We start from the raw sequence: 12,041 nt of genomic DNA on the forward strand, positions 1-12,041 counted from the left end.
ACAACCCCCTACGAGGATTATTCGGAAACCGAGTTCCATTACTTTTTGCTCAGATTCATTTCCGGTCGACTCCGAATGGACGTGAATGCAATTTCATAAATCCATAGGGACAAATTATGAAAAGAAATTGAAAAAACGGGCTGCCTCAGTTTTTGCTCCATAACTCGTGTACTACCCCCTACGAGGATTATTCGGAAATCGAGTTCCATTACTTTCAGCTCTGATTCACTTTCGGATGACCCCGAATCGACGCGAATGCAATTTCATAAATCCATAGGGACATATTATGAAAAGAAATCCAAAAAATGGGCCGCCTCAATTTTTGCTCCATACCTCATGTACTACCCCTTACGAGGATTATTCGGAAACCGAGTTCCATTCATTTCAGCTTCGATTCACTTCCGAACGACCCTGAATGGACGCGAATGCAATTTTATAAATCCATAGGGACAAATTATGAAAAAGAATCCAAAAAATGGGCAGCCTCAATTTTTACTCCATACCTCGTGTACAACCCCTACGGGGATTATTCGAAAACCGAGTTCCATTCGTTTCAGCCCCGATTCACTTCCGGACGACCCCGAATAGACGCGAATGCAATTTCATAAATCCATAGGGACAAATTATGAAAAGAAATCTAAAAAACGGGCCGTCTCAATTTTTTCTCCATACCTCGTGTACTACCCCTATGAGGATTATTCAGAAACTGAGTGTCATTACTATCAGCTCCCATTCACTTCTGGATGAACCCGAATGTACGCGAATGCAATTTCATAAATCCATAGGGACAAATTATGAAAAGAAATCAAAAAGGGGCAGCCTCAATTTTTACTCCATAGCTAGTGTACTACCCCCTACGAGGATTATTCGGAAACCGAGTTCCATTCGTTTCAGCACCGATTCACTTCCGGACGACCTCGAATGGACGCGAATGCAATTTCATAAAGACATAGGGAAAAATTAAGAAAAGGAATCCAAAAAACGGGCCGCCTCAATTTTTGCTCCATAGCTCGTGTAATAACCCCTACGAGGATTATTCAGAAACTGAGTTCCTTACGTTTTGCTCCGATTCACTTCCGGACGATCCCGAATGGACGCGAATGCAATTTTATAAATCCATAGGGACAAATTGTGAAAAGGAATCCAAAAAACGGGCCGCCTCAATTTTTGCTCCATACCTCGTAACTACCCCCTACGAGGATTATTCGGAAACCTAGTTCCATTCGTTTCAGCTCCGATTCACTTCTCGACGACCCTGAATGGACGTGAATGCAATTTCATAATTCCATAGGGACAAATTATGAAAAGAAATAAAAAGAACGGGTCGCCTAAATTTTTGCTCCATACCTCGTGTACTGCCCCCTACGAGGATTATTCGGAAACCGAGTTCTATTACATTTTGCTCAAATTCATTTCCGGACGACTCCGAATGGACGTGAATGCAATTTCATAAATCCATAGGGACAAATTATGAAAAGAAATCAAATAAAAGGGCAGCAACAATTTTTGCTCCATACCTCGTGTACTACCCCCTATGAGGATTATTCGGAAACCGAGTGCCATTACTATCAGCTCTGATTCACTTCCGGATGAACCCCAATGGACGCGAATGCAATTTCATAAATCCATAGGGACAAATTATGAAAAGAAATACAAAAAACGAGCCGCCGCAATTTTTTGCTCCATACCTCATGTACTACCCCCTACGAGGATTATTCGGAAACCGAGTTCCTATCGGTTTTAGCTCCGATTCGCTTCCGGACGATCCCGAATGGACGCGAATGTAATTTCATAAATCCATAGGGACAAATTATGAAAAGATATCCAAAAAACAGGCCGCCTCAATTTTCGCTCCATACCTCGTGTACTACCCCCTACGAGGATTATTCAGAAATCGAGTTCCATACGTTTCAGCTCCGATTCACTTCCGGACGACCCCGAATGGACGCGAATGCAATTTCATAAATCCATAGGGACGAATTATGAAAAGAAATCCAAAAAATGGGCCGCCTCAATTTTTGCTCCATACCTCGTGTACTAACCCCTACGAGGATTATTCGGAAACCGAGTGCAATTACTATCAGCTCCGATTCACTTCCGGATGAACCCGAATGGACGCGAATGTAATTTCATAAATCCATAGGGACAAATTGTGAAAAGAAATCCAAAAAATGGGCCGCCTCAATTTTTGCTCCATACCTCGTGTACTACCCCCTACGACGATTATTCGGAAACCGAGTTCCATTCATTTCAGCTCCGATTCACTTCTGGACGACTCTGAATGGACGCGAATGTCATTTCATAAATCCATTGGGAAAAATATGTAAAGAAATCAAAAAAATGGGCCACCTCAATTTTTGCTCCCTACGAAGATTATTCGGAAACCGAGTTCCATACGTTTCAGCTCCGATTCACTTCCGGACGACCCCGAATGGACGCGAATGCAATTTCATAAATCCATAGGGACAAATAGGAAAAGATATCCAAAAAATGGGCCGCCCCAATTTTTGCCCCATACCTCGTGTACTAACCCCTACGAGGATTATTCAGAAACTGAGTGTCATTACTATCAGCTCCCATTCACTTCCGGATGAACCCGAATGTACGCGAATGCAAATTTCATAAATCCATAGGGACAAATTATGAAAAGAAATCAAAAAAGGGGCAGCCTCAATTTTTACTCCATAGCCGGTGTACTACCCCCTACGAGGATTATTCGGAAACCGAGTTCCATTCGTTTCAGCTCCGATTCACTTCCGGACAACCTCGAATGGACGCGAATGTAATTTCATAAAGACATAGGGAAAAATTAAGAAAAGGAATCCAAAAAACGGGCCGTCTTAATTTTTGCTCCATACCTCGTGTAATAACCCCTACGAGGATTATTCGGAAACCGAGTTCCTTACGTTTTGCTCCGATTCACTTCCGGACGATCCCGAATGGACGCGAATGCAATTTCATAAATCCATAGGGACAAATTGCGAAAAGGAATCCAAAAAACGGGCCGCCCTAATTTTTGCTCCATACCTCTTGTATTACCCCCTACGAGGATTATTCGGAAACCGAGTTCCATTCGTTTCAGCTCCGATTCACTTCTGGACGACCCTGAATGGACGTGAATGCAATTTCATAAATCCATAGGGACAAATTATGAAAAGAAATCCAAAAAACGGGCCGCCTAAATTTTTGCTCCATACCTCATGTACAGCCCCTACGAGGATTATTCGGAAACCGAGTTCCATTACTTTTTGCTCAGATTCATTTCCGGATGACTCCGAATGGATGTGAATTCAATTTCATAAATCCATAGGGACAAATTATGAAAAGAAATCAAATAATAGGGCGGCCTCAATTTTTGCTCCACACCTCGTGTACTACCCCCTACGAGGATTATTCGGAAACCGAATGCCATTATTATCAACTCCGATTCACTTCCGGATGAACCCCAATGGACCCGAATGCAATTTCATAAATCCATAGGGACAAATTATGAAAAGAAATACAAAAAACAAGCCGCCGTGTTTTTGCTCCATACCTCGTGTACTACCCCCTACGAGGATTATTCGGAAACCGAGTTCCTATCGGTTTTAGCTCCGATTCGCTTCCGGACGATCCCGAATGGATGCGAATGTAATTTCATAAATCCATAGGGACAAATTATGAAAAGATATCCAAAAAATAGGCCGCCTAAATTTTCGCCCCATTCCTCGTGTACTACCCCCTACGAGGATTATTCGGAAACCGGAGTTCCTACCGGTTTTAGCTCCGATTCGCTTCCGGACGACCCCGAATGGAAGCGAATGCAATTTCATATATCCATAGGGACAAATTATGAAATGATATCTAAAAAAAGGGACGCCTCAATTTTTGCTCCATACCTAGTGTACTACCCCCTACAAGGATTATTCGAAAACCGAGTTGCATTACTTTTTGCTCCGATTCACTTCCAGACGACTCCGAATGGACGCGAATGCAATTTCATAAATCCATAGGGACAAATTATGAAAGAAATCAAAAAAATGGGAAGCCTCAATTTTTGCTCCATACCTCGTGTACTACCCCCTACGAGGATTATTCAGAAACCGAGTGCCATTACTCTCAGCTCTGATTCACTTTCGGATGAACCCGAATGCACACGAATGCAATTTCATAAATCCATAAGGACAAATTATGAAATGAAATCCAAAAAACGGTCTGCCTCAATTTTTGCTCCATACCTCGTGTACTACCCCCTACGAGGATTATTCAGAAACTGAGTTCCTATCGTTTTTAGCTCCGATTCGCTTCCGGACGATCCCGAATGGACGCGAATGTAATTTCATAAATCCATAGGGACAAATATGAAAAGATATCCAAAAAACAGGCCGCCTCAATTTTCGCTCCATAACTCGTGTACTACCCCCTACGAGGATTATTCGGAAACCGAGTTCCATACGTTTCAGCTCCGATTCACTTCCGGACGACCCCGAATGGACGCGAATGCAATTTCATAAATCCATAGGGACAAATTATGAAAAGAAATCAAATAAAAGGGCGGCCTCAATTTTTGCTCCATACCTCGTGTACTACCCCCTACGAGGATTATTCGGAAACCGAATGCCATTATTATCAACTCCGATTCACTTCCGGATGAACCCCAATGGACCCGAATGCAATTTCATAAATCCATAGGGACAAATTATGAAAAGAAATACAAAAAACAAGCCGCCGCATTTTTGCTCCATACCTCGTGTACTACCCCCTACGAGGATTATTCGGAAACCGAGTTCCTATCGGTTTTAGCTCCGATTCGCTTCCGGACGATCCCGAATGGATGCGAATGTAATTTCATAAATCTATAGGGACAAATTATGAAAAGATATCCAAAAAATAGGCCACCTCAATTTTCGCCCCATTCCTCGTGTACTACCCCCTACGAGGATTATTCGGAAACCGGAATTCCTACCGGTTTTAGCTCCGATTCGCTTCCGGACGACCCCGAATGGAAGCGAATGCAATTTCATATATCCATAGGGACAAATTATGAAATGATATCTAAAAAAAGGGACGCCTCAATTTTTGCTCCATACCTCGTGTACTACCCCCTACAAGGATTATTCGAAAACCGAGTTCCATTACTTTTTGCTCCGATTCACTTCCAGACGACTCCGAATGGACGCGAATGCAATTTCATAAATCCATAGGGACAAATTATGAAAAGAAATCAAAAAAATGGGAAGCCTCAATTTTTGCTCCATACCTCGTGTACTACCCCCTACGAGGATTATTCGGAAACCGAGTGCCATTACTCTCAGCTCTGATTCACTTTCGGATGAACCCGAATGCACACGAATGCAATTTCATAAATCCATAAGGACAAATTATGAAATGAAATCCAAAAAACGGTCTGCCTCAATTTTTGCTCCATACCTCGTGTACTACCCCCTACGAGGATTATTCAGAAACCGAGTTCCTATCGTTTTTAGCTCCGATTCGCTTTCGGACGATCCCGAATGGACGCGAATGTAATTTCATAAATCCATAGGGACAAATATGAAAAGATATCCAAAAAATAGGCCGCCTCAATTTTCGCTCCATAACTCGTGTACTACCCCCTACGAGGATTATTCGGAAACCGAGTTCCATACGTTTCAGCTCCGATTCACTTCCGGACGACCCCGAATGGACGCGAATGCAATTTCATAAATCCATAGGGACAAATTATGAAAAGAAATCAAATAAAAGGGCGGCCTCAATTTTTGCTCCATACCTCGTGTACTACCCCCTACGAGGATTATTCGGAAACCGAATGCCATTATTATCAACTCCGATTCACTTCCGGATGAACCCCAATGGACCCGAATGCAATTTCATAAATCCATAGGGACAAATTATGAAAAGAAATACAAAAAACAAGCCGCCGCATTTTTGCTCCATACCTCGTGTACTACCCCCTACGAGGATTATTCGGAAACCGAGTTCCTATCGGTTTTAGCTCCGATTCGCTTCCGGACGATCCCGAATGGATGCGAATGTAATTTCATAAATCTATAGGGACAAATTATGAAAAGATATCCAAAAAATAGGCCACCTCAATTTTCGCCCCATTCCTCGTGTACTACCCCCTACGAGGATTATTCGGAAACCGGAGTTCCTACCGGTTTTAGCTCCGATTCGCTTCCGGACGACCCCGAATGGAAGCGAATGCAATTTCATATATCCATAGGGACAAATTATGAAATGATATCTAAAAAAGGGACGCCTCAATTTTTGCTCCATACCTCGTGTACTACCCCCTACAAGGATTATTCGAAAACCGAGTTCCATTACTTCTTGCTCCGATTCACTTCCAGACGACTCCGAATGGACGCGAATGCAATTTCATAAATCCATAGGGACAAATTATGAAAAGAAATCAAAAAAATGGGAAGCCTCAATTTTTGCTCCATACCTCGTGTACTACCCCCTACGAGGATTATTCGGAAACCGAGTGCCATTACTCTCAGCTCTGATTCACTTTCGGATGAACCCGAATGCACACGAATGCAATTTCATAAATCCATAAGGACAAATTATGAAATGAAATCCAAAAAACGGTCTGCCTCAATTTTTGCTCCATACCTCGTGTACTACCCCCTACGAGGATTATTCAGAAACCGAGTTCCTATCGTTTTTAGCTCCGATTCGCTTCCGGACGATCCCGAATGGACGCGAATGTAATTTCATAAATCCATAGGGACAAATATGAAAAGATATCCAAAAAACAGGCCGCCTCAATTTTCACTCCATAACTCGTTTACTACCCCCTACGAGGATTATTCGTAAACCGAGTTCCATACGTTTCAGCTCCGATTCACTTCCGGACGACCCCGAATGGACGCGAATGCAATTTCATAAATCCATAGGGACAAATTATGAAAAGAAATCAAATAAAAGGGCGGCCTCAATTTTTGCTCCATACCTCGTGTACTATCCCCTACGAGGATTATTCGGAAACCGAATGCCATTATTATCAACTCCGATTCACTTCCGGATGAACCCCAATGCACCCGAATGCAATTTCATAAATCCATAGGGACAAATTATGAAAAGAAATACAAAAAACAAGCCGCCGTGTTTTTGCTCCATACCTCGTGTACTACCCCCTACGAGGATTATTCGGAAACCGAGTTCCTATCGGTTTTAGCTCCGATTCGCTTCCGGACGATCCCGAATGGATGCGAATGTAATTTCATAAATCCATAGGGACAAATTATGAAAAGATATCCAAAAAATAGGCCGCCTCAATTTTCACCCCATTCCTCGTGTACTACCCCTTACGAGGATTATTCGGAAACCGGAGTTCCTACCGGTTTTAGCTCCGATTCGCTTCCGGACGACCCCGAATGGAAGCGAATGCAATTTCATATATCCATAGGGACAAATTATGAAATGATATCTAAAAAAGGGACGCCTCAATTTTTGCTCCATACCTCGTGTACTACCCCCTACAAGGATTATTCGAAAACCGAGTTCCATTACTTTTTGCTCCGATTCACTTCCAGACGACTCCGAATGGACGCGAATGCAATTTCATAAATCCATAGGGACAAATTATGATAAGAAATCAAAAAAATGGGAAGCCTCAATTTTTGCTCCATACCTCGTGTACTACCCCCTACGAGGATTATTCAGAAACCGAGTTCCTATCGTTTTTAGCTCCGATTCGCTTCCGGACGATCCCGAATGGACGCGAATGTAATTTCATAAATCCATAGGGACAAATATGAAAAGATATCCAAAAAACAGGCCGCCTCAATTTTCGCTCCATAACTCGTGTACTACCCCCTACGAGGATTATTCGGAAACCGAGTTCCATACGTTTCAGCTCCGATTCACTTCCGGACGACCCCGAATGGACGCGAATGCAATTTCATAAATCCATAGGGACAAATATGAAAAGATATCCAAAAAATGGTCTGCCCCAATTTTTGCCCCATACCTCGTGTACTAACCCCTACGAGGATTATTCGGAAACCGAGTTCCATTCGTTTCAGCTCCGATTCACTTCCGGACGACCTCGAATGGACGCGAATGCAATTTTATAAAGACATAGGGAAAAATTAAGAAAAGGAATCCAAAAAACGGGCCGCCTCAATTTTTGCTCCATACCTCGTGTAATAACCCCTACGAGGATTATTCGGAAACCGAGTTCCTTACGTTTTGCTCCGATTCACTTCCGGACGATCCCGAATGGACGCGAATGCAATTTCATAAATCCATTGGGACAAATTGCGAAAAGAAATCCAAAAAATGGGCAGCCTCAATTTTTGCTCCATACCTCGTGTACTACCCTCTACGAGGATTATTCGGAAACCGAGTTCCATTCGTTTCAGCTCCGATTCACTTCTGGACGACCCTGAATGGACGTGAATGCAATTTCATATATCCATAGGGACAAATTATGAAAAGAAATCCAAAAAACGGGCCGCCTAAATTTTTACTCCATACCTCGTGTACAGCCCCTATGAGGATTATTCGGAAACCGAGTTCCATTACTTTTTGCTCAGATTCATTTCCGGACGACTCCGAATGGATGTGAATGCAATTTCATAAATCCATAGGGACAAATTATGAAAAGAAATCAAATAAAAGGGCGGCCTCAATTTTTGTTCCATACCTCGTGTACTACCCCCTACGAGGATTATTCAGAAACCGAGTGCCATTATTATCAACTCCGATTCACTTCCGGATGAACCCCAATGGACCCGAATGCAATTTCATAAATCCATAGGGATAAATTATGAAAAGAAATACAAAAAACAAGCCGCCGCAATTTTTGCTCCATACCTCGTGTACTACCCCCTACGAGGATTATTCGGAAACCGAGTTCCTATCGGTTTTAGCTCCGATTCGCTTCCGGACGATCCCGAATGGATGCGAATGTAATTTCATAAATTGATAGGGACAAATTATGAAAAGATATTCAAAAAATAGGCCGCCTCAATTTTCGCCCCATTCCTCGTGTACTACCCCCTACGAGGATTATTCGGAAACCGGAGTTCCTACCGGTTTTAGCTCCGATTCGCTTCCGGACGACCCCGAATGGAAGCGAATGCAATTTCATATATCCATAGGGACAAATTATGAAAAGATATCTACAAAACGGGACGCCTCAATTTTTGCTCCATACCTCGTGTACTACCCCCTACGAGGATTATTCAAAAACCGAGTTCCATTACTTTTTGCTCTGATTCACTTCCAGATGACTCCGAATGGACGCGAATGCAATTTCATAAATCCATAGGGACAAATTATGAAAAGAAATCAAAAAAATGGGAAGCCTTAATTTTTGCTCCATACCTCGTGTACTACCCCTTACGAGGATTATTCGGAAACCGAGTGCCATTACTCTCAGCTCTGATTCACTTCCGGATGAACCTGAATGGACACGAATGCAATTTCATAAATCCATAGGGACAAATTATGAAATGAAATCCAAAAAACGGTCTGCCTCAATTTTTGCTCCATACCTCGTGTACTACCCCCTACGAGAATTATTCAGAAACCGAGTTCCTATCGGTTTTAGCTCCGATTCGCTTCCGGACGAACCCGAATGGACGCGAATGTAATTTCATAAATCCATAGGGACAAATATGAAAAGATATCCAAAAAACAGGCCGCCTTAATTTTCGCTCCATAACTCGTGTACTACCCCCTACGAGGATTATTCGGAAACCGAGTTCCATACGTTTCAGCTCCGATTCACTTCTGGACGACCCCGAATGGACGCGAATGCAATTTCATAAATCCATAGAGACGAATTATGAAAAGAAATCCAAAAAATGGGCCGCCCCAATTTTTGCTCCATACCTCGTGTACTAACCCCTACGAGGATTATTCAGAAACCGAGTGCAATTACTATCAGCTCCGATTCACTTCTGAATGAACCCGAATGGACGCGAATGCAATTTCATAAATCCATAGGGACAAATTGTGAAAAGAAATCCAAAAAATGGGCCTCCTCAATTTTTGCTCCATACCTCGTGTACTACCCTCTACGAGGATTATTCGGAAACCAAGTTCCATTCGTTTCAGCTCCGATTCACTTTCAGACGACCCTGAATTGACGCGAATGCAATTTTATAAATCCATAGGGACAAATTATGAAAAGGAATCCAAAAAACGGGCTGCCTAAATTTTTACTCCATACCTCGTGTACAACCCCCTACGAGGATTATTCGGAAACCGAGTTCCATTCATTTCAGTTCCGATTCACTTCCGGATGACCCCGAATGGACGCGAATGCAATTTCATAAATCCATAGGGATAAATTATGAAAAGAAATCCAAAAAAGGGCCGCCTCAATTTTTTCTCCATACCTTGTGTACTACCCCTACAAGGATTATTCGGAAATTGGGTGCCATTACTATCAGCTCCCATTCACTTCCGGATGAACCCGAATGTACGCGAATGCAATTTCATAAATCTATAGGGACAAATTATGAAAAGAAATCAAAAAAGGGGCAGCCTCAATTTTTACTCCATAGCTGGTGTACTACCCCCTACGAGGATTATTCGGAAACCGAGTTCCATTCGTTTCAGCTCCGATTCACTTCCGGACGACCTCAAATTGACGCGAATGCAATTTCATAAAAACATAGGGACAAATTATGAAAAGGAATCCAAAAAATGTGCCGCCTCAATTTTTGCTCTATACCTCGTGTACTAACCCCTACGAGGATTATTCAGAAACCGAGTTCCTTACGTTTTGCTCCGATTCACTTCCGGACGATCCCGAATGGACGCGAATGCAATTTCATAAATCCATAGGGACAAATTATGAAAAGAAATCAAAAAAATGGGAAGCCTCAATTTTTGCTCCATACCTCGTGTACTACCCCCTACGAGGATTATTCGGAAATCGAGTGCCATTACTCTCAGCTCTGATTCACTTTCGGATGAACCCGAATGCACACAAATGCAATTTCATAAATCCATAAAGACAAATTATGAAATGAAATCCAAAAAACGGTCTGCCTCAATTTTTGCTCCATACCTCGTGTACTACCCCCTACGAGGATTATTCAGAAACCGAGTTCCTATCGTTTTTAGCTCCGATTCGCTTCCGGACGATCCCGAATGGACGCGAATGTAATTTCATAAATCCATAGGGACAAATATGAAAAGATATCCAAAAAACAGGCCGCCTCAATTTTCGCTCCATAACTCGTGTACTACCCCTTACGAGGATTATTCGGAAACCGAGTTCCATACGTTTCAGCTCCGATTCACTTCCGGACGACCCCGAATGGACGCGAATGCAATTTCATAAATCCATAGGGACAAATATGAAAAGATATCCAAAAAATGGTCCGCCCCAATTTTTGCCCCATACCTCGTGTACTAACCCCTACGAGGATTATACGGAAACTGAGTGTCATTACTATATGCTCCCATTCACTTCCGGATGAACCCGAATGTACGCGAATGCAAATTTCATAAATCCATAGGGACAAATTATGAAAAGAAATCAAAAAAGGGGTAGCCTCAATTTGAACTCCATAGCTGGTGTACTACCCCCTACGAGGATTATTCGGAAACCGAGTTCCATTCGTTTCAGCTCCGATTCACTTCCGGACGACCTCGAATGGACGCGAATGCAATTTCATAAAGACATAGGGAAAAATTAAGAAAAGGAATCCAAAAAACGGGCCGCCTCAATTTTTGCTCCATACCTCGTGTAATAACCCTACGAGGATTATTCGGAAACCGAGTTCCTTACGTTTTTCTCCGATTCACTTCCGGACGATCCCGAATGGACGCGAATGCAATTTCATAAATCCATAGGGACAAATTGCGAAAAGAAATTCAAAAAATGGGCCGCCTCAATTTTTGCTCCATACCTCGTGTACTACCCTCTACGAGGATTATTCGGAAACCGAGTTCCATTCGTTTCAGCTCCGATTCACTTCTGGACGACCCTGAATGGACGTGAATGCAATTTCATATATCCATAGGGACAAATTATGAAAAGAAATCCAAAAAACGGGCCGCCTAAATTTTTGCTCCATACCTCGTGT

The sequence above is a fragment of the Apium graveolens genome, chromosome 7, assembly GCF_009905375.1.
Source record: "Apium graveolens cultivar Ventura chromosome 7, ASM990537v1, whole genome shotgun sequence".
Lineage (NCBI taxonomy): Eukaryota > Viridiplantae > Streptophyta > Magnoliopsida > Apiales > Apiaceae > Apium > Apium graveolens.